The sequence below is a fragment of the Coturnix japonica genome, chromosome 7 (genome assembly GCF_001577835.2).
Source record: "Coturnix japonica isolate 7356 chromosome 7, Coturnix japonica 2.1, whole genome shotgun sequence".
NCBI classification, from domain to species: Eukaryota; Metazoa; Chordata; class Aves; order Galliformes; family Phasianidae; genus Coturnix; species Coturnix japonica.
The window spans coordinates 6,296,956-6,319,316 of NC_029522.1; the positions used below are offsets into that span (position 1 = coordinate 6,296,956).

At 40.6% G+C, this 22,361-nt stretch overlaps 2 long non-coding RNA genes across 4 annotated transcripts in view; one reads left to right on the forward strand and one right to left on the reverse strand.

Moving 5' to 3' along the window:
* The window catches only part of LOC107316454, a 67,170-nt gene that overhangs the window by 44,049 nt on the left and 760 nt on the right, over positions 1-22,361 (reverse strand). Inside the window, exon 3 of the long non-coding RNA XR_001556357.2 lies at positions 10,363-10,446. This is a non-coding gene — a long non-coding RNA (uncharacterized LOC107316454). The remainder of the gene's footprint in view (positions 1-10,362; positions 10,447-22,361) is intronic.
* Positions 275-21,371, forward strand: LOC107316453. Of its 3 annotated transcripts, XR_001556354.2 has the most exons (7): positions 275-431; positions 12,466-12,540; positions 14,925-15,104; positions 16,616-16,811; positions 17,510-17,603; positions 19,236-19,306; positions 21,082-21,371. It is a non-coding gene; the product is annotated as an uncharacterized LOC107316453 (long non-coding RNA). The 3 variants fall into 3 exon arrangements; XR_001556356.2 differs by lacking the exon at positions 19,236-19,306; XR_001556353.2 differs by lacking the exon at positions 21,082-21,371 and having other exon boundaries at positions 18,069-20,744.

The window sequence follows — 22,361 nt, forward strand, 5'->3', positions numbered from 1 at the left end:
TAAGCAAGCAGGGCTTATTTCAAGAAAGGATACTACAAATTATCAAATAAAGTCAGTTGTTTGTATGTGACTGATATCATTACAGAAAGTTCATAATGGGTTAAGAGTCAGCTGAAGTTAATCAAGAAATGCAACACACCTGTCAGTTTTGTAGGGAAAGTGGTGTTAATAGCTTTTTTTGTGACCCTAAGGAACACTTCTATGTCATGTTCTCCCTCAGAAAGCCACACTGTAAATCCTTTAAGCCTGAATACTTTGTATTTTTCTTTATTTTATTTTTTTTTTCCTCAGGAGGATCAGGAGGGGGTTGCTTGTGATCACCATCCTACGGCACAGTTGGTACTGATACTGTGCTCCACAGGATGCCCTTCAAGATTCTTTAAGGCTCTTCCTGTTTAGGCATGTTTCAAACCAGGTTCTAAAGGAACAAGGTAAGTGCTACAGTCTTTTGTTTTAATTATAGCCTGACTTATAATTGCTTTTTTAAACTTTGCAGTGGAACGTGCTATTGGTAAACGCAGTAACAGTGCTGTGTAAGAAAATTGGTTTGATGAGAAAAGTGAAGTTGTGGGTAAGGAGCCATACAAAAATTATTTTGAGATAACTATCTCCTGTAAAATTATGAAACTTTATTATTAGTTCAGTTACGTCTGTAAAGGAGGGGGGAAAAATCTCCTGTAGTCTCTTCAAAATTAAGAGCAGATCAAGTAATTAAAAATGCCATATCTATTTCAAGAATAAGTCTTAGTACCTAGGACTGAGGTTTTGATGCTAATCTGTATAATTCAGAGTATCAGTGATAATTCATAACTTAATGACAGAAAGGGTCAGTACAAGGTCTCTAATTTTATCCAGTGGCACTTTGTTCTCCATTCTCAGAATTCCACGTGTCTCACGATGTGTTAAAGGTACAGACCATGAGATGTGAGGTCAATGAGTTTCATATAAGCAAGAGATTATGTTAGAACATAGATTAGTGAATATATTTTACTTGGCTTGTGTTTTGTATTAATTGATCTTAGAATATTGAGATTGAGGTTTTTGATCCTGTTCTCATCTTTTTCTTGATCGTTCTATTGTATACTTATTTGATCCTTAAGAGTTCTCTTTTAGTCTGAGATTTCCCTCCTATTTGGTGCTGACAAACCCACAAGTGAGAAAGCAGTAGTCTAGATAATGTTGTTATGCATGAAGAAGTTAGGTATAGTATCTGAGACCTATCTCATATGTAAGGATATGGGAACTCGAGTTGTGTCTGGTACCAATGGGTTGTACTGTTCAGCTTTATAATGCAACTTTCCTGGTAATGGTAAGCAAATTAAGAACTGTAACTATGGCTTTTCTTCATGTTTGTTTTGTTATTATGGCAAGAAAAAAAGATTCCTACCCTTTCATGTTTTAAGTAACTGAAGTTGGCCATGCTGGAATTATTTAACCTATTAGATGCACAGAAAGGACATGGGTTTCTCTGCTCACAGCTCCCAGAAACATTGAGGAATTCCTCCTACTGAGAGATTAGCAGCAGGTTACACAGTAGAAATGCAACTTTTAAAGTAAATCAAGTGTCTTGTTGGTTAAGAATGTGTATCAGTTGTTTGTTATGCACCATGCCTTTTTCAGAGGAGAAATAAGCACGTGGCACAGAAATGCATCACATTTTCCCAAGGCTTATATTGTTATTGTTATATATTGTTCATCTTGTGTATTTAAGTTATGTTCTGAAAGATCGACGGGGCTTTAGTGTCATTTCTGTCAAGAATCCAACTGGCTCAAAGAAGTTTTAAAAACAGGTCAGTCTTTGTGACTGCAGTATGTCAGGATGATGAGAGACCACTTGTAAGGAAAACAAATCTACTTCAGGGCATGTGGATTAAAAATATGCTAAATATGCATTCCCAGATGACCTCACGAAAAGTTCTGCCCCTTAGACAAAAGTAGAAGAGACTGCAGGTTACGCTAGAAATTAAAGGCCTAGTTTGGAGACTAATTTCTTTTCTCCCTGAATTTTTGAGGAGAATGACTAGTATTGTGTTTCCTTTTACATGTCTGAATGGTTGCCTGTTCCTACGCGTGTGATTCATTCTCTTAAGAAGATGTCAGAGCAGTATTGTTTGACCGAATCTGTGGGAGTATGGCCAGATCATCTCATTTGAGTCATCCAAATGGTAACGTTCTATTGGGCAGACAGGTTTGCAGTCAGTGAAAGTGGCAGAGAAAAGAAAGGTTGAAGCTGAGTGGTTTTTGCCCAATCGGTCCTGTTGGCTCTGTGCTACAATGTGCACTGTGGTGGGACGGGAGGGAGGTGACCATTTATAGTCTTAGAAAAAATTACTGGCTAATATAACTGTTTACTACAAAACTGCATCACCTCAATATTACTGATGCGGATAGAGAGGAAACCAGAAAATATCATTCCTCAAGTGAATTATGAGTCCAGTAGCACAGAATAGTATTTCAGAGTAATATTACCAAATGCACATGATTAGCTTTTTTAGTTTACATTTTTGATAGCTGTGAGTTATTTGATTTTTGTTTTCTCAGTTTCACTACAAGATCAGGACTTATACCAATGTCTGAAACACATAATTCAGGTTTGAAGGGACTTCCTTAAGTCATTTAAGTCCATTAATCTAATAATATGCTCAGAGGTTAGTTTGCTGGATTTTTGCCCTCTCCAAGGCTAGAGGTTCTATGGCTGCTTCAGTATTTGACCACTCTCTTGTGGTGAAAACAATTTTCCTTATATCTAACATACATGTAATTATTTGTGATCTTTTTCTAAGGCTTCCCGAAGCCTGTATCTGATCTTAATGCAGTGGGGAATGCCAAATGTTTTGTGAATGTTTAACAAGTGAAGTTGGTAGAAATGGTTTCTTCCAGGATAATTATCTTGCTTTAAAGAAATAATAATTATTTAATGTAAATGCCCAAAAGGAATGTTGTTCATTACTATCACAAGATGCAAGTAATTCCCTTTAGTGTACTAGACAGCTGTATAAGCAGCACGTATGGGCCTCCTTCTGCTTTATCCTGAAATACAGAGTGAGATAATGGTATGATGGCTTGAGGGCGACAGCAGTTAATAGAGCTTTATTGTATGTTCTTCTCGTTGCTGAGAGATAACATGCTGCAGGAGTTTTACACTGCACATTTACTGATTGTCTGCAGCTTACCTAGGTGAGGAAGTGCTGTTTTTTTAATATGACCAGTGTTTGGAATTTCAGCTGTTTGCATGAAGGTGGAAGGTACAGTGTTCTTATTAACGCTGTAAAGATAAATTAAGACACATTTCTGCAGACAAATAACAGGAACTGATGAGAAAGGGGGGGGAGGTGGAGGGAAGCACTTGCAATCTTGTACTTCCCTCTAGCATTTCCCAGATGAATTCCCTATCAGGCTGCTGGAATAACTTTACTCTTGCAGGAGCATACATATACACAAGGAAAAACGTGGAGCACAGAATGTGCAAAAGCTGGCTTGAAAACTTTACTTCCAAAAATTTGATGTTAGTGTTACTAATATCCTTTAGTTGTTAACCAGTAGATAAATGTAGAATTTCAGGTAATTAAAAATGCCAGACAAAGGTATGAATGCTTTATGGTATGTAATAATAAAAGCTGAGGTAGCTTTTAAGCTTGAATGTTTCCCATCTCTCTACAAACATTTTGTTATCGAATACTTTGCCTGCACTTGAGTGCTACTGCTCCAAAGCTCGGTATTTACGGTTGGTTCTCTTAACTGTAGAAGAAGGGATCTTCAGTTCCTGCCTACTGTTACAGTCGGAGCATTAAAATTTTACAGCCATTTCATCCATTTCCAAGAGTTCCCCTTCTTTAACTGTAGTAGGATGTGGATCCATTTACCTGATGTTATTCTCACAGCCCAGGAAATCTCCCTGCCATCCTCTGAGAGCTCATGCTTTCTTGTTGCCCAAAAAGATGATGCAGGAAAACAAGGAAAGCATCCAACCCTGCTGTCTGTTATCTGTCTCCAAAAGATCATTAGGTTTGTGTGTATAAATGGTAACTTTCTTGCTAGTTCTAGAACAAGATTGTTTTGATTGTTTCATTAATTTTACATAACATGTACTCCCATTTTCATTGAAATATTGAGAGAGAGCACTTCATAAATTCTTACTAGTCTGGTAATATTTCTGAAAACTTGCATTCAATTCTTTTATATATATATATATATATGTGTGTGTGTGTATACTTAAACACTAGCTTTATTCTAATGCTTGTTAGGACTGATGCTTTTCATAAACTATTTTCACAGCCTTGTCCACTCAGTAGAACTGTTTATACAATCCAAAATGAGCGCAGCCCACTAATTGTTCATGAGTTGCAGAGCTTATATGGTAAACTTGTAGAAAAAAATAGGTATATGTGGTAATGCATAACTGGAGTGTGTGAACAGGTAGGTAGGATATATAAGCCTTGAAGGGCTGTAATGAGTTTGTGAAGTTTCTGATGCTTGTGTAATTAACCATAAGTAGAGCTAGCTTGTCAAATGACAATGAGGACTTAGTTCAGCAATATATTACATGTTTTTTTTCTTGATTTCTCTGCTTGTTGTTTATAAAACATCTCACTTCCTTTTTCTCATGAAGATAGGGGAAAGGAGAACAGAACAGTAATAGCTGCAAGGGAAATGACACAGCGAATGACAGCTTGGGATAGAGTTCACGAATGTCAGAGTTTGAGCTGTGGAGAAGGGATGAAAGGGAACCATGACCAGAGGATGCAGAGTGGCAGTGTCCATCACCAAGTGATGTTCACAGCTAGATGTGAGCATAAATGACTCCTGCACAATTCACTTTAGCAGACAGCCTCACTGATAATATGCGTTATCTTAAGATCAACTGCTCTACAGATGATTTTTTCCAGTCCTCTATAGCATCAGTTAATTAAACTCTGTTCCTCTTTATCTGAACAAAGGCACTAGGAGGCAGTGATAAATGCATTAGTCTCCATGGGATGGGTGAATTGGCTTAAGTGTTGACCTGATGATTTCCTTCAAGCACTTAATGTTCCTTTTTCCTTGGAAGCTGGTTCTTTATAACAAGAAGTTCTGCAGATGAGGAGTCTCAGACATGGGCCAGACTTGGCCTTTTTCCTGATGTTTTGCTGTCATTGCTGGAAAAGCTGGCTCATAGTATCATCATACATCAGCTGCACCAGGGACTCTGAGGGATGTACATATGCCTCTTATTGACGCAACGCTATTTGTTTCATTTCTGCTCTATAGAGTATAGGAGATCGTTCCATGGGCAATGCATTACTGCAAGCTACAGCTCCCACCACTCGCTAGACAAAACCTGTGTAATTATGTAAAAGCTATCAGTCCTCTTTCCTCCCATCCTTTGTCTCAGAAGTCTTATCTGTGCCTGCAAGGATCCTCACAGATGCTTCCATATGACTTTGGAAGTGGCTGTTCTTCTCCAATACAGTTACCATTTTTATTCATATCAGTCTCCCCTCTGTCTTTTTGAGATTTCAGAAACTAAGATTAGAGAAAAGAATAACAATTTTATTTGACCTGAAAACTTCAATGAGCAAATGCATAAGAAGACACGGTGATTCCCCAGATGCTACTTAATTTTTTTAATTATTGTTTAGCCTATGAAAAACTGAGAGCTAAAGTAGAAATATTTTGAGGGCTAAGAGCAGATAGTGGGAAATTAACTGTCTCTGCTCGGAACAAGCATGTTATTAAATCTAGTTCACATACTGCAGATTTAATAATGCAGTTAATGTCAGAAAGACTGTGTGATCACCATTTCAATTCTGCGAGAAAAATGCTCTAGGAGCTCTGTCAATTTTCTGTTAAAAGCTATGAGGAGGTGGGCATGGTAATTTACAGGGAGGAGAAGGAGGAGGAAATGGGCCCCACCAGCTGTCACTACAGGATACTGATCCCAAGAACAAGATAAGAGAGAAGCTCTGGGCACCAGGCAAGAATATACGCATCTGAGTGCAGTAAGAAGGAACAGGGTGATACTGGATTTATTATTATTATTTTAATCTTTGACCAAACTGGGACTCTGTCCTCCCAAGGCAGCTGCAGTGCTGTCTTACCTTGAGGAGCTGACTGGAGCCTCTTGGCTACATGCAGAGGCTGCACTTTAGCTCGTGGGGAAGGCAGCTCAATGGAAGAGCACCTGCAGAAGGCAGTCATGGGTGCTGGCGATGTGACCTGTGTGATGTTCCTATTTTGCACGCTTTGCTCTGTTTTAACTGTAGTCTGCTCCTGCGGCCTGAGCTCAGTGTGGTGACAGGAGCAAATCAGTCAGTTTAGCTCTGGTTTAAGAGCCCAAAGGATGCTCTGTAATGTGAATCAAAGTGTGGGAGCAGAGAATATTTGCTTCAAATTTGGAAGCAGGAGAAGGGGATAGCTCTGAATGCATCCTTGTGTTTCCTTTCTGTCTCCTCTGTATTTCAGCCTGAGTTAATGAACTTCCCCACTTCTGGCTCTGTATCTGTAGTCTACAGTTTCTCTAACCTGTCAGTGGAGAAGTTTGCATTGGTGAAACAAACTTCATTCTTTCATGTGCTCACAGTATGAGGTCTAATTACTTTTTACAAAGTCTTGTGAGTTAGCGTTTTCTAGTTTTCTCTCAACCACAGTGCTCTATTGATTTTTTTTTTTAAATTTATTTTTTTATTTTTACCTTGTTCCACAGCAAGCGCTTTTACTACTGAACCATTACTGCTCCACCCTTGTTCAAATCACAAATGTAAGCTGCTCTGGCAGGTGAAAGGCTGGTTTCAAGCAGTCACTGATCTTACCAGCAGTAAAATAAGAAAACAAAGAAAGCACACTTTGCTGATTGCGATTGCTGTTTAAGTATCTATGAGTGTATATGTGTGCGAGGCAGAGAGAACATTGTTTTGAGTTGGAGACTGTTTTCCCCCTTAGGCATTAGGACTGAAGACTGATACTTTTTGAAAGGAAACTTGTAGCTTTTTGTTGTGTTTCAAACTAGCGCTGGTCTATGTGTTTTAATGCCCAATGTGGCTATTGATAATGGGCGCTCTGGAAGCTCTCAAGTCTTTCTGTGCAGGGTTCTCTCTTCTGCTTGTCATTTGCTGATCTATTCTCCTCCAGCAGTCAGCCAACAGGAAAGAGCCAGGACTGGTGTTTTGCACTCGCCAGTGCTGCTTGTTTTTGTTGGCTTTATTATTTGTGGACCCAGGAAATTACAAACTGTTAGGTATGTTAGGTTGGTTTCAGTTTGCTGCTCACAACCATTGGTACATTGGTACCTCATTGGCACAGACATCTAGAACTGGGGTTGGGCAGGCCACAAACATGTATCAGTTTCATTGGCCTTTATCAGTAAGCCAGGTTAGACTAGGATGTTTGGTGCATGTGGACAAGGACCCAAATGTCTGACCTGTGACGTATCCTTGACTATAACTGTGACAGTATCCTTCTCCTCGTAAAACACAAGAGAAGTCTGCGTCTCATCTAATTGTCTTGTTTTTAATTTCTAATGTAGCATTTATTTATGCATAGGAAATAACAGAAATACAATGCTGGTACTTCTTAGGCACTATTGTTAAGTATATTCAGTATTAAATATTCAAGTTAAATTTTTGTTATTTAAAAAACAAAAGTGTTCATGTAGCGCCCTCTATCATCAAGCGTTTGTAGCTGCATTTTATTTTTAGAGAAGTAACCTCAGCAAAACTTGGAAATTAATTCTTTGGAGTGGAACAAAATAATTAATAACTTGCATTTTGTAGGCTTTTTCCAGTATTGTGCACATCTGCATGCACAGCAAGCCAGTGAGTTTGAAGCTTATCTGGATATGTATGTGAAGATCAGTTTGAAATTGGGAAAATGAGGGTTCATACAAAGGAAACTGGAGACCTATGTTGGCTTGTTCAGGGTATAGGAAGACTACAGGCAGCTGGAAATGGATACTGCATGCTGAGCTGTTAGTTACTTCTTTATAGTGCCACTGACTGATCTACAGAATTATAAACAAAAGACAATCACACGATGATGGAAGATTTCCAGATTCCTGTTCCGTGTGTCTTATTAACCTATACAATCAGCCTGTATAGCTTTAGGTCTGTGGGGTTTTTTTTGTTTTTTGTCCTGATTGACTACTGGGCCACAAGTGCATTTTTGAGGTTCCCAGCTGAGGCAGCCTTTGCACAAGCACACCCCAGCTCACAGCTCAGCATTTGCCTTCTGGGGATGTTCTTCCTGCATTTCAGGAGACTCCAGCTAAATTCTGCTGGCTTTCTAGAGGCCTTTCCAAAGCAGCTAGCTAGGAGGCACGTTCTCTGTCAAATGTAAATCATTGCATGCTTAGGAAATGACTGGTATGGAGAAGTCCAGGGTGATGATAACTCTTGTTAGGTATAATGAATTGGTGAGAAGAACCACCAGTGCCAAATATAAGTATCCCACAATATTACCACTAGAATGTTTTGATTAATTTCCTTATTTCCTTAGTACCTATTTGCTTAAAAATAAACAGGACATCTCTAAGCCTTATGCACAGGCTGGGAAGCAGTGAGGTTTGGGAGTATTCCCGGATGTTGCCCAGTTTCTGAACTCATTTCTTCACAGCAGAAGAAATCCAGAATGGGTCAGAGAAGTAGTGAGATTTTTGGTCTTACTGCAGTAGCCATGCTGGCAGATCTGGCTGTGATGACCAAATGTAGCCACTTGTATTTGTCTTAAGAGCTAATTGCCTTTGTGGGGTACAGAAATGTCTGAATTGGAGAGAAGCACTCTCCAGCAGTCTGCTTCAGGTGTGGGTGAGGAAAGGTCACACTACAACAAAAGGAAGTGAAGCTTTTAAACGTCATCCCCTATGAGGCAGGTGCTAAATATGTCCTATGTCTCCCAGCCAAGCCAAGTTTTTAAATGCATGCTGACTTGAAGCAGGTTAATTGCACTTTCTCTGATGAGCACTGTAGAGCAGAAGAGTGCTTTCTTCCATAAATCAAGTCTGCCCTTGAGTACTTCTCTCAGGAAGTCCTTATATATTACTGGAAGTCTCACAGCTACCACCACGATGCCATTGGCAGAACAGAAAATGGCTTACAAACCAGTAATAATGACAGTTATTCACATCAGTGAATAAATAAGGTAGGCTTTGATATAATGGACTCACTCTTTTTTCGTGTCTAGCTGGCTGCGCCGTTAAATACAAAATAGGATTTTTTAGCCTTGCTGCTGATGGGTGGCCCTGAGCTGTGATTCATGTGCTCCGGTTTGATGCAGGCTGTGGCCCTGCCTGCCTGCCACCAGAGGTCAGCAAAGGACCTCCGTGCTGCTGGTAGCTCGCAGAGAACTGCACCCTATCGTCTCAGTGCTTTAGAGGAGGCTATGATTTCTTTTCCTCAGGAAAAGGATTTATAAACACGTGAGAATGGATTTAAGAATAAAACAAATGCCTAGTTCACCAAAAAATAAACTGTTCTGGGTTAAAGGATTATTTTTTTTTTTTCCCCATAAAATGGGCACAATACAGTTTAAATTATGCATAGCACAATTATATATGCATATTACAGTATAATCAGTGCTGAGTACATACACAGAGTACAATAAATTATGCATCTTCCCTTAATATTTCATGAATAAGACGCATAGCATGTATCGATTTCATTTAGACCCAGGCATTCTACAGAACATTTAAACATATTTCTATTTTTAAACCCACCAATCACCAAAATGGAACCGAACGCTTCCAGTTAGACACTTAACAACCTTGCTGAATTTCAGCCACGATGATTATCAAATTAATATTTTGAATGAGTGCCCGAGGAATCAAAGGTGAGCCATTCCATCTAGTTCATCAGTCTGACTAGTTTCTTGGCAGTCTTCCAGTGTAGGATGCTGGGTGGTGGTTGTAGTGTTTTTTTTAATATATCTATCTACCATATGTATATATATTCAGTGAAGGAAAGTTCAAAGCAAAGCTTCTCTGAGAAATCAGACTGACACTGAGTGCTGTCTCTGCCAGTACTTCCGTAAGAACCAAAATCTTATTGACCGTTTAGAAGACAGAGCTCTGGTTGAACAGAGGAGATTGCTTACCTTGGACCAGCTGGTAAGGTCTTCCAGCTGCTTCCCCACACAGGTGTCTGAGATGCTTGTTAAATAGCTCAAGCACCATCACAGTTTATAACACAGTCATAAACACAGCACTAACTTGGGCATTTTTCACATCCTGAATCTGCAGTTTTAAACTATATTGTATGCTTCCTTTAAGACAATGTTTGCTTTTTAATAGGAAGTTCAGAAAGGATCAGCAAGTCTGCTTAAGCAAGTAGTTGCACTAAAGAAGTCATTTTATTTGGCCCTGATTGTAACTAAAGCTAATTATTTTTCACTTACTTGGAGGGGTTTGGAGCCTGTTGACCTCACCAAGTAGACAACATCTCACAGCTCCCCAGATCAAGCAGCAACTTCTATTAATCTCTGTAGGTTAAAAAAAAAGATTGTTCAGATATATAGGAAAAGGGCATATTTTTATGTTAGTAACTGTTAAACAACCTGAAGGATAACATCTCCTAAGACTTCCATTTGTAGATGCTGTTCTTATTTCTTGTGTGGGGCAAAAGACAGAGATCTTAAAGCAAGCCAGTATTAGGTTGTATGATCTAATGGTATCAAAATTTAGTTACAGTTCCCTTTAATTAAAAAAGATAAGTTGGATACATAATAATTCTAAGAACAGATCATGCCGTACATTATGTCTGTCAGTTTGCTCTGCAAGATGGGAAAAGAGCTTTGCACACTTAGAACATAAATGTCTCTTCTTCTCTCACGTTGTTAGTTGAAAAGGCTTTTTAAGAAACAGTTCAACTTGATGCATTGTTTAAAACAGTTTGTTAAGGTCTCCCTGTTAATGAAAGAATTGCTGTGGCTGTTTCAGACTGACCAGCTTTGTAGCAGACGGACAGTAGAAAGAAAAGAACTGGAAGAGTTGTTAGGGAAAGAGTTAAGAAGCAGAGGGGGTTTACAGAGGTCCTGCTTGTGGTACCCCTGCAGCAGCTGGCAGCTCACAGATGCATGAATGAGATGCCTGGCCCCCTGCTTCATCCCTCATGGATTTCTCTATACTTTCCTTGAACCCACCTAAGATTTGCACATTCAGAGTCCTCTCTCAGCGAGTTCTGCAAATCAGCTGCATCTGCCCCCATAAAGATGCCTCCTGCTAGGAAGGGAATAGCCTAAGGCTAATGTCCCTGTTAGATCCTGTGTAAATCCTAATGGTAAGCAGGGAGAGCAGCTGAGTCATTGATGATAAAGCTGGTTTCTAAATTTGGAGTCAAGAATCAAGGTTTAGGCAACTATAATGGAAAGTTTTTTGCATTCTCCACAGTAAAGAAGAAATATGAAGTTTGCTACCGAGAAAGTAAGATGAGTAAAGAATGAATTATTATGAGTAGTAAAGCCTGCAGTTTTATGGCATTGAGTTGGAAATCTCCGTAGTTGTGTATCTGCTACCAAGCTTCTGCACAGCCCTGGAGTGTCTGCCTGACTCCATCTAAAAAAAGAGACAGAAATTGTCCTTTTGACCTAAAAATAAAGCAGCTCCTAGCACATGGGGCAGCACAAGTCAATGTATTTGTCCTCACTTCTTTAGAGGACAAGGCCTGTGACCCTGTCTCAGGTGGAAACAAAGCCATTTACCCAAGGCCAGGCAGAGAGCTGCCACATCGAAGCCCTCAGTTACAGCCTGGCATCTTAACCACTGAGCTGCTGTGTCTCAAGACCGACCCTTTTGTAAGGCATGTGCCTGATGTGAGGCTTAATTCATAAATGGTTGCAAATATATTAAGAAAAACAGGGTGAAGGTGACATTAGAAGAGAAGTGCATTAGCCTGTCTGCTGGGCAGTAGCAGCTGGAATATATCAAGGCTGCAGTAATATTTGATGGTGCGTGTACTTTGCTTCAGGAATGCTGCCAAATGGCATTTTATTCATACCTTGGAGCTCTGTTCAGATGAAAAAAAAGTTAATTTTGATGCTTTTTTTTTTTTTTTTTTTTTAAAGCCAAAAAGTGCCTGCAGGTCTTTAAAGAGCTTTACTGTGCTGGAAACAAGGCCTGACTCAGAGTAACAAGCACCATCTGAGCTGACATTATTTATGCTCAGACTCAGGGTTTTAACAAGTGGCTGTGACAAGGGTGAAGGTGAGGCTTTCAGAGCCAAGATTTTAGTGCATAGCACTTAATGACAGAATTACGGCCTGACCCTCACCCAAGGCCCCCAGAAGAAGCAGCTTTCTGTTAGATGTTTGTTTCTATTATGTCTTTATTTACTTTTTCCCACAATTCCTCTTTAATCTCCAAGTCACAGAATCATAGAATCCAGTGCAGCAGTTCTATGACCAGCTGTGGTTGAATTGTGCTTGTTTTTCTAAGTGTTTAGAAAACTATCCCATCCCTATTTATTTAACCTTGCTGACGCTGTCCCACTTTTTTTCTCCCAGCAAGGAAGACCACGAGTTCCCAGCCCTGCAGATGGGAACCTGCAACCCTCCCTCTGGCTGAGATCCCTTCTCTAGGTATGTTGCTCAGTATCAGTGAGTTAAGATCTGCTGTCCTAGCCTCGCTTGCTGATTTTCCTTTTGGGGTTAATGTGAAGTCTGCTGAAGGCGGTAGATGATTTAACAGCTTGCTTAACACACCCAGCTTTGAAGTATTGCTTTCCTTCTGAATTGCCTCCTGCATGCAACGTCTGCCACCTGCTACATCCTTGTTCATGCAGAGGTAGATTTATTTTTATTCCTGTTACAGCAGTCCTCTGATAGGTAGCACCCCCAGTGCTGGCACTGCCTATTAATTGCCATGTTTCCCATCTGGTGCTGTACAGTCTGAATCTCTTTAGCCAAGTACACGCTAAGTTGTGGTCAGACGTAAGAATTAGCTGGGGCCAGTGGTCCAGAGCTGGCATCGAGGACAGGTTTTGTGCAGGATAAATTGTCGTTGCCACATCACTCGGACTGCCCAGCTGTGGCTGCTGTTGCTTAGCTACAAGATTCAGTCCAAGCCATAGCAGAGTTGGCACTGAAGCATTTCAAATATGACAAGACCCAAAGGATGCTCACCGATACATGTGCAGGAATATTATAGGTCCCGTATGCTGAGATTTTATTGACCGTGACTGTTAGTTTGCATGGTGCTGGTTAGAGGGGATTGCATTGTCACTAGCTCAGATTTACTGTAGCTTGCATTCTGTGGACGGAGACACTGATTTTAAGGATTGTGTGTGTCTGGGGAGGGAATTGCTGAACAAAAGACCTTGAAAAGGGGGAAATGAAATAGAAGAGGAATTCCTTGGCAGCTTCTGCAAGAAAAAGCCCTAATGTTCTCTATGGACATCTCTACCCTTCCTATAAATTCTTTATATGAATCATTAATTAGTGGGAGCATGTTCCCATGGCTCGAGGGCAGAGCAGTTAAAAAGCAGAAAGCTGCAAGATGAAACGTGAAGTTTCTTTTTAAGACGCCTTTTACGTTTTGGAGACTTGGAAGGAAATTAGCCATGCAACCCCTCCATTTACTCTATTGCCAAAATATAACTCTCCGTAGGAGGATTGATTCCCAGAGTTAAGCCCTGGTTACTAGAGCTGAGCCACGTCATGTGTTAGCAACATGAGCTGTACAACTGCCCATACGCGATGTGTGTGTATCGATGCGTCTGTCTGCAACAGTGACGCCTCTCAGCTTCTCTCTGCTGGTTTGCACCGGTCCCTTGTTTTACATCTCCACAAACCGCGACTGCGTTTCTGCAGCGTCATGAAAACAAATGACTTTGACTGCCCTGGGGTATGTTTTTGGTTCCCAAAGTGGCTACATGTGAAGGACAAGGGTGCTGTGCTTCCAGCAATACTAATTAATAGTCTGAAGGTGTGTTCTCATTTTGACAGTTGAATTTAATCACAGTTCATATGAACGCAGAAGGGCTCTCTGAAACTGCAGCAGAATCTGGTAGGACTGTGAACACAAGGACTTAAGTGATAATCAAGATTTTTGGAAGGGATGTGATTTGTCATTTTCCAGGGCACAAGCCAGCCTCCCAATAGGAAAGGGCTCCATAAAACTTTCACTGTGGAAAATTTTTTAGTCATTATGGCATTGTGTTCAGTGCTCACATGCCTGCCTGTAGTGCTAGTGAACAGCACCAAAAGAGGAGAGTGCTGACTGCATTTATCTTGAGTTTAATCCTCTCATTTTTCTGAGCTTAATTGTGTCTTTTTGGGTACTAGGACCCCCTGTTATACTGCAGACATGCTTGGAGACTTCTGCCGTAGCTTGCTTTCAAGGTGGAGGAAGGGAGGTGCTGCACAGATGAGAATGAAGGAGAGCTGTGGTCAGACACTTGTGCATCTCATTTATGAGGAAAAAGGACAGGACAGTGCCATTCCTATGGCATCAGCAGAATTACCTCGGAGAAATGTGAACAGACTTGGGTTTGCTATCTTGTAGTGCTAGCATAATGAAAAGTAACAGTCTAATAAATATGAACAGATGTATTTCAAGGCTCCCACATGCTGCCATCGGGAGCGCAAAGACCACCTGCCTGCACTTGTAGTTCTTCTCTGTGGTGACTGTGGTGATGGCTGGTGTGGGGAGCACTTCTCTAGGTTCAGCTGTCTTCAGTATGAATCAGCAACAGGAAATAAAAGAGTAGAGCAGCACTCTGACAGAGCTCTGTCACTGCGCTGGTCTGTCCCCAGAGCAAAGCCACGGGGGGGGCTTTGTGCTGTGAAAGCTTCCTTGGAGCTACTGGCCATACTGGTATATAGCTACAAAGCAACCTAGCGTATGCCTATGCTTCCAGAATGCAGCTGGAATGAAGGGTCTTACAAAAGGTTAAGGACAGCAGTACTGGCTTTTTGCTCATCTTCTGCATGTCTAAAGATTGTTCTTGATGCTACCTTTACAGATGTGAGCTGAGGAAGGAACTTCAGTTGACCACAGAACCGAACAACTCCGTTTTCTTTATTTTATGGCAGAGAACCCATGTGGATGAAACCTTACCAGTTATGATGAGAAAAATTCACTCTGAAATATTGTGCATTATATTTCTGGTCCACATACAGTGATACAACCCTACTGAGAGAAGGTATATTGAGTCACCTCATTCTTATTTCTTACTTTTAAAAGCTATTTAACTTAAGCATCTGTACAAATAGTGGGGAATAAAGCCCTCCTTTGAAACCCCTTTAGTGGTTTTTGACCCCAAATTCAAAGGCAAGAGAAGCTTTCTATGAAATAAATGGTAACTCAACAAATTTTTGTAGAGCTCCTCTTCGAACAGAGCAGAAAATGAAAGCTTATAATCAAATTAAACAGTCTTCTGTTGTTGCCCAATAAAGAAAACGACCTTAATGTATGGAAATTCAGCTTTCAGAAATCTGTGTCACATATATATTTGTGTGTCATTTATGAGATTGTTCTAACACCAAGAAAAAACCGAAAGTTTGAAAATAGCCTGGACTCCTGCCCAGGTTTGTTACTTGATTTCCTGTGCACATAGAAGCCTTTCACTTCTAAACCACTTTTACCTCTTAGCAGTGGAGTTCTGCCTGGATAAAAAACATTAAATGTGTGCTACGAGGGTTGCTCTGTAAGTAATGCCTCCTATTTTTTATTTTTATGTTGGCCCACAGCATCAGAGGAGGATGTTGGTGGTATGACAGTAGTGGTTGTTTTTTATCCACCAATATTCCATTATATTTTGTTGCTGCGTGTGACTGATGGCAGCAGAGGGGTGGCCTGACAAAATGACGGCTGACATAGAAGTGAGTATGAAGCAGAAGTGTGGAACTGAATATTTTCCAATAATTTCTATGTCAGAAACAGCAGCTATTGACATTCGTCAATGCTTGATGAATGTTTATGAAGACCAAACAGTGGATATGAGCAAACTGAGTGGTGGGTGTGCATTTCAGCAGTGGTAGCAGTGACAATGTGTCACCTCTGCTGATGAGGATTTCTATGAGAGTGGCACGCAGGCTCTTGTTCATTGCTGGTGAAAACGCACAGCCAGTGATGGTGGCTATGCTGAAAAACTGTTCTGCAGGTGAGAATCTGGTCTATCAAATAGGGTTATGGTAGCTGTCGTAATTTCCACAGGAATAAGTAGGAGACGTTACTTTCAGAATGGTCTACGTATCCAAATATTAGTTTTATAATGGGTGTCTTGTTGCTTGCTCTCAGAGCAGCTCTCAAAAGCAAGATACTCTTCTGTGTTGTCTATCGATTGCTGCTTTTCACCTTTTAGCCTTGGTATTTTTGTTGTTGTTGCTGTTGATTTTCCTTGCTCTTGCAGAAAGCGGTTGCCAGGCCATTAGGAAACTGAATTATTAAACCTTCTGATTGATTTTCCATGACAATATAGCTGACACTATCATGTAGGGACCCTTGCCTTAAGCTACGCAGGCAGGGTTTTGATAAGTGCTTGACAGCTCTCCTCATTCTTTCGCTTCATTATCTTCTCTCTCTTTACTACACCATCATTTCAAAGAGGAGATTCTGAACTCCATTCTATGGAGTCAGTTTGTTTTACTGTCAGCCTCCCCTTGCTAACAGCCACAGAGATGAAGGGATTTTTCCTTCTTTTTCGTTCTGCAGGTGCACAACAGATCAGCCCATGTACTAATAGACTCAGCATTGACACCATTGTATCCATGGCAACACACCAGCCTGCGCAAGCATCCAAAGATATTATGAAAAGCAGAAATATCAACTGATGACAACGAGTCACTTCAGACAATAGATGTTTGTGTGTTTCACAACCACCTGGAATGTTTCTCTCCCCACCCATCAGGTCCTTGATTATAACATGCTTTACTTTCTTCTCCTTTGTCAGTATTCAGGACGTAAGGCAGAAATGATCTCAGTTCTGAGGGTTTTTTTTTCCATTCAAATCGCTTGCTGAGGTAACTGAGAGGAATGAGCACCCCAGAACTCTGATAGTTTTCTTTGATTTGGGTTGTAGTATGGGTCCTTCAAATGCAAAATCCATTCTACTAATTGAAAAACAAGTGGCCTACATCAGAGCTAAAACATGTAGCTGGATGATTGTTAGATGGATTTGTGATTTGCCCAATGGAGTTGTATGAATTACTGCTTCCTTATGATGACAGTTGATTTAATAAGACCTGATTTTTTTTTTAATTTATTTTTTTCTAATTTCATTCAACTTCTGGCATGGCAGTAACTCTGCTAAAGCATCTGCAGATGCTTCTCTTCACAGATCCCATGGGTTCTTCAGTTCTGCTTTAAAGAGAGAACATTCAGGCACACACAGGCTGCATGTTAGAGGCTGGTTGCGGCAAAAGTATCAATTCATTAAACTGGGTGCTTATATGAGAAGACGTCTGTAGTTTAGCTCAGATAACTGCACACGGAGCACTGATTTGTGCTGCTAGATAATTGTTGGCAAATATGAGCATAGGTTACCGTGAATTTACATGATGCCTGTCAGGACTACACTCCCTTTTTGTTTGTTTGTTTTTTGTACAGAGCAGACCTTCAGAAGCACATGCTGATGATGACCCTGAATGAGGAGGTGTAAAGCGACACACAAAAAGCCCACAGATAGCTTCAAGGCATTCAGGTATGTCTTTCTCAGGCTGGGGAAATATTTCAGCCATGCTTAGCCACGATGAGCGTGTGCTCATTGCTCAGCTGCAGGCTGAGGGCATTCTCAAATCTAGACTACTTCACTGCATTCATGGTTTGCATAGCGGCAGAGTTTGAAGCTTGCTGAGGGACAGACCCCAAGTACATTTGGTTTTTAACCTCAAGCCACAGTTATGGAGAGGCAATGCAGTGTGATTTGCAAGCAGATCTTGAGTTTTCCTGAGGACTGCAATCAATGAGCCTGAAGTATTGCTGGGCTAGCAGCCAGCAGGGCATTTGGAAAGTGTGGGGGTGCATGAGGCTATTTCCAAGTCCCTCTTCTTTCTTTAGATGGACTTTACCTCGTGGGCTTCGTTCTCTTCTCATGGTTGCCTCAATATAGGAGGGTGAGGTCTATCACGGCCCTCTGCAAATTGCCTTTATTTTTCTGTGCTTTTAGGTTTAGAGGAATCCTTTGCCTGCTCCAGCCTTCTCCTGAAGGTACGCACCCTGCTGCCTTTTCAAAAATGGAAGACTCTTAGCAGCAAGCTGGCGGTTTGGAGCCGAGGCAAATAAACAACTCTTTGTTACGTCTGTAGATGCCTCCCCTCTTGTAACAAATAACAGTAGTGCTTTATTTGTAGAAACAGTACAAGGAATATGAAGCCCAAAACCCAAGATGAACTTGATGTTCTGTACCATTATGTTAACTTGATTAGGCTAATCGGTTTTCAACTGGTAATTTAGGCTTTAGGCTTGGAAAATGTAGAAACATTTACATGTTTGAACATAAGAGAACGAGCATTTTAAGAAGTATCAAACCTTATCAAAATTCTACATTAATAAAACAAGCTATTGGTGCATCAGAGAGTTGAAGAGTTTCCATGTGCAAGTATGCAAGCACAGCTATACATTATTTCTGTGGTTTTAATTCTCAGTAGATACCGCTGGAAAAACTCAGACTTTTCAGTAGGACAGGAAATGAACTCTCAGAAATAGTATACCCCTCAAGTTCCAACCAAAATGAGTTTTAGTAATGCATGTGTCAAGTTCACTTTGAAAAGCAACTTTTCCATATAAGCATACTACAGATGTAACATAGAAAGAGAGATTTCACTACTTAAACCTGTTCAATTTTGATGGTAGGCTGTGGATGCTTACTGCATTAGAAGACCTGGTAATACTGAGTGGGGCAATAGTTTTATTCCGACAGCTTTAAGAATAGACAAAGATGGCAGTACTTGTACAATTGAGAAGGTAGAGACAGCAAAGCAAACCACCCAAGCTCACAGACTAGCAATCATTACTTCCTGACAACTGTTCCCTGTTATAACCAGAAAATGTTAAGAGCAACAAATCTTTTTTTTTTTCTTTTTTTTTTTCTTTTTTCTCCCTTGAGTGATTTCCTTTCCCTGCTCATGGAGATGGGAACTGAACAGATAAGCTGTTCCTCTGTACACTAGAAAACAGGTTAAAGCATTGAAAAGCGGTTTTGGCTTAGAAATGTCACCAGCTGCATTCTGCAGGGATCAGTAATCCCCTCACTTCCTTTTGAATATGTTTACTAAATGTCCTGTGAGATGTCCCTAACGTGACAAGTCTGACATCCAGTTTTTTTTCTCTTCAGCAAAGGCAACCAGCCCCATAACTAAGATGTCACAAAGCCTCAAGAGCTGAGAGGAAAACGAGCTGGGTTAGGTAAATGACAGAGGGAAAGGAGGCTCTGCATAACTGCTTACTCAATAAGAGATTTGCACTGTGCATACTGCACTTCAGCATGTTATCTGGGGACCCTTTGCTTGCAGTCATAGTGGTGAGAAATACCTGCTGGAATTGTGTGTCTGCTGTAATTCTTGCTCCTTGTGTCCACAAGAGCAAGTGGAAGCAGTAATTCATACTGTCTGCTTTCAAACCATACTACTTCGAATGCAAAGATTGGCTTTTGACATCCAAAGATAACTAACTCATCATAATTCATTTGAGTACCTATTCCCTTTGGAAAAAAGACCAAAGGGAGTGAGTGTCTACAAAGGCAGGGTTGCTCCATTAAAAGTCTTCCCACTATGGCTAGATCTTGTGTTTGCTTAAAGCTTTCACGTGCCAGTTTGTGACATATGTTTGCAGACAGGTAACATCTCCAAGTAATCTTTAAAAGCCAAATACTATCAAATAGTAGACACGCAGAAAAAGGAAGCTTTTAAAATGTAGGTTTTACCATAGGAGTTAACGATATTGTTTTGTTTCTTGTCCCAGTCAGAAACAGATTGAACGCAGTCTCTTGTACAAAGCCAGGGATAAATGTACTGTATTTTCAGTGGTTGGTTTTGTTTTGCTTAGTGGTTGATAACACATTTTAAGGAGCTCAACTCAGGGTTGTTTTTTTTCTCCCCTTCATTTGGGCACTAGAGGGACTCTAGAGTTGTTACTGCAAGAAACATCTCAGCAACGTTGAGGCAATAATGACTCCTTCACGGTCCCTTTAGCCTAAGTGTTTCCAAGGGAAAAGGTGGCAAAAACTGCTCAACTGGTTGTGGCACATGCCCATAGACTTACAACATGCCACTGGGGAAAGTGTCTAAAAGCTCCACAGGATGCTTTCCACTGCTTTGTATTTCTGGTTTCTGCTCGCAGCTCTTCCAATCGTGAATAAATAAGAAATGCTTTTGACTTGACTGCTCTGCTCACTTAGCTGAGTTGTGATACTGGTATTGAGTCGTGGGTTGCGCTGCGTTTTGGAGAGATTAAATGTTTCCTTCTCTATTCAGAAGGGGAGCCAAACACCTAAGCTGCCAGCAACTACAGCTCCATGAACCGTCAGAGGAGAAGAAGTGGTTTGTTATCGTAGCTACATAATAAGAATATATATATTGACATGGCCTGTTTTAGAGTGGAGTTTCTCAAACACAGTTTCAAACAAATCATTTTGAAAAGGACTATAGACAAAGTTCTTCCTTCTCCTTTCAGCAGGCAGAAGTCCACACAAATTTCACAAGCTAAATCTCCAAACAGGCATCCATAATTCAGTGTGTCGGAGCTTTACTATAAAGCTCATCATTTGTGAAGTTATGTAAAAATCCCCTTTGTAAAGAAATCTTTCCCTGCTATCTCTTAGTAAGATGATGCTTTTTGATCTCTGCATGAAAATTTCTAATAAAAATNTTATGTAAAAATCTCCTTTGTAAAGAAATCTTTCCCTGCTATCTCTTAGTAAGATGATGCTTTTTGATCTCTGCATGAAAATTTCTACTAACATAAATTATATGATTTTTTTCCTCTCTTAAAACATCTAGTGTCAACGCTGTTGTTGAATACTTAATGTAAAGTATAACGTAATTTGACTAGATAATTATCTGGGGGAAAATGGCGAATGCTGTGTTGTTTTTTCTGTGTTTGTTTTCCATCTTTGATGACTGTTTAAAGGAGAGCTACAGCTGAATGACTAACAATCCAACATTCACCTTCTCTCCCTGCAGCCTGCTGCTGAAAAGATGCTGCTACAATCTGTGTGAGAGGCATCGATTTCTGCACAGCGCATGGAATACTCTGAGCCTTTCTATGGTCAATATATCACCCTGATTCCTGGGGATGTTTATAGATGCGACACAGCCTATTTATTATTTGGCACTGTGTCTTTCCATTGAGATTTCTCTTCCGTGATATGCTTGCAGCACTGTTCTTTTTCCCCTTACAGAAGTATAAGCTGTCTTTTCCCTTTTTATATATTATAAGCTAAAAATAAATCTAATTCTATTTGCATAAAATATCAAGTCAACTGCTCATTTCCTCTCAGCCTAATGAGGCTTTATTTGAAGCCTGCATTCCTGTTACCTGGGTGGTGAAAGATGTGGCAAAGTCCCTGTGCTTGTGGGGAGAGCTCTATGTCTTTGCACGGCAGTGTGGGAGCACTGAAGAAGATGGCAGCAAAGGCACTGCTGCATCAATAGAGTCATAGAACTGTAAAATTACCAACACTAGAAAAGATCTCTAAGGTCATTTAGTCTGATTACGCAGCTACCACCGATGTTTCTTTGTAAAACCGTGTCCCTTAGTACAACAGTGTGTGCTGGGTGTGCTGGTTCATGGTTGTTGTGCTCTGAACAGGTGTTTTCCCAGAAGGCTGCAAGAAAGAAAGATGGCCTGCAGCAAATGTTTCCTCTGGAAGCATCTCCTCCAGATTCACATACATCACCGATAGGGAGCAATCAGAGGACATCAGGATGGCTTCATTCTCTTGGCACAACCTCACTCTCTCTGCCTGCTACTGATTTGCAAATGGTGTCCATGATTTATAGATGAAATGCTATAACAAGGAAATGGTAGTGGTGGGAAGCTCTCCCAGGTAACTTGAGATGTCTATAGTCTTAATTCACAAGCTCAGACATTCAAAGGGAAAAAAAAGCCTGATATACATACATACATATATATAATAATTTGGCACCCTTGAGTCCCTTTATTGGCATTGATGTGAGACTGGAATACACTCCGATGGTGAGGGATTTCCATCTCCCTATGGCAGCTGAAGAAACAGATGCAGCTGTGAGGCCTATGCCTTCCTGTACCTGTTTTGACCACCTAAGGCTTTGAGGTCCAAATTACAGCGTGGAAATGCCCATGAAGATAAAGTGCTCAGTGCTTCATGTTTGAAATGAAATGAGGTACCTAGAATTAGTGAAGCTTTGGAAAAGCAGGGGCAGAGGACTTGCTGTGTGGTGCAGCACAGTGAGAGGTCTAGAGGTCCCTTCTAACCCCCACA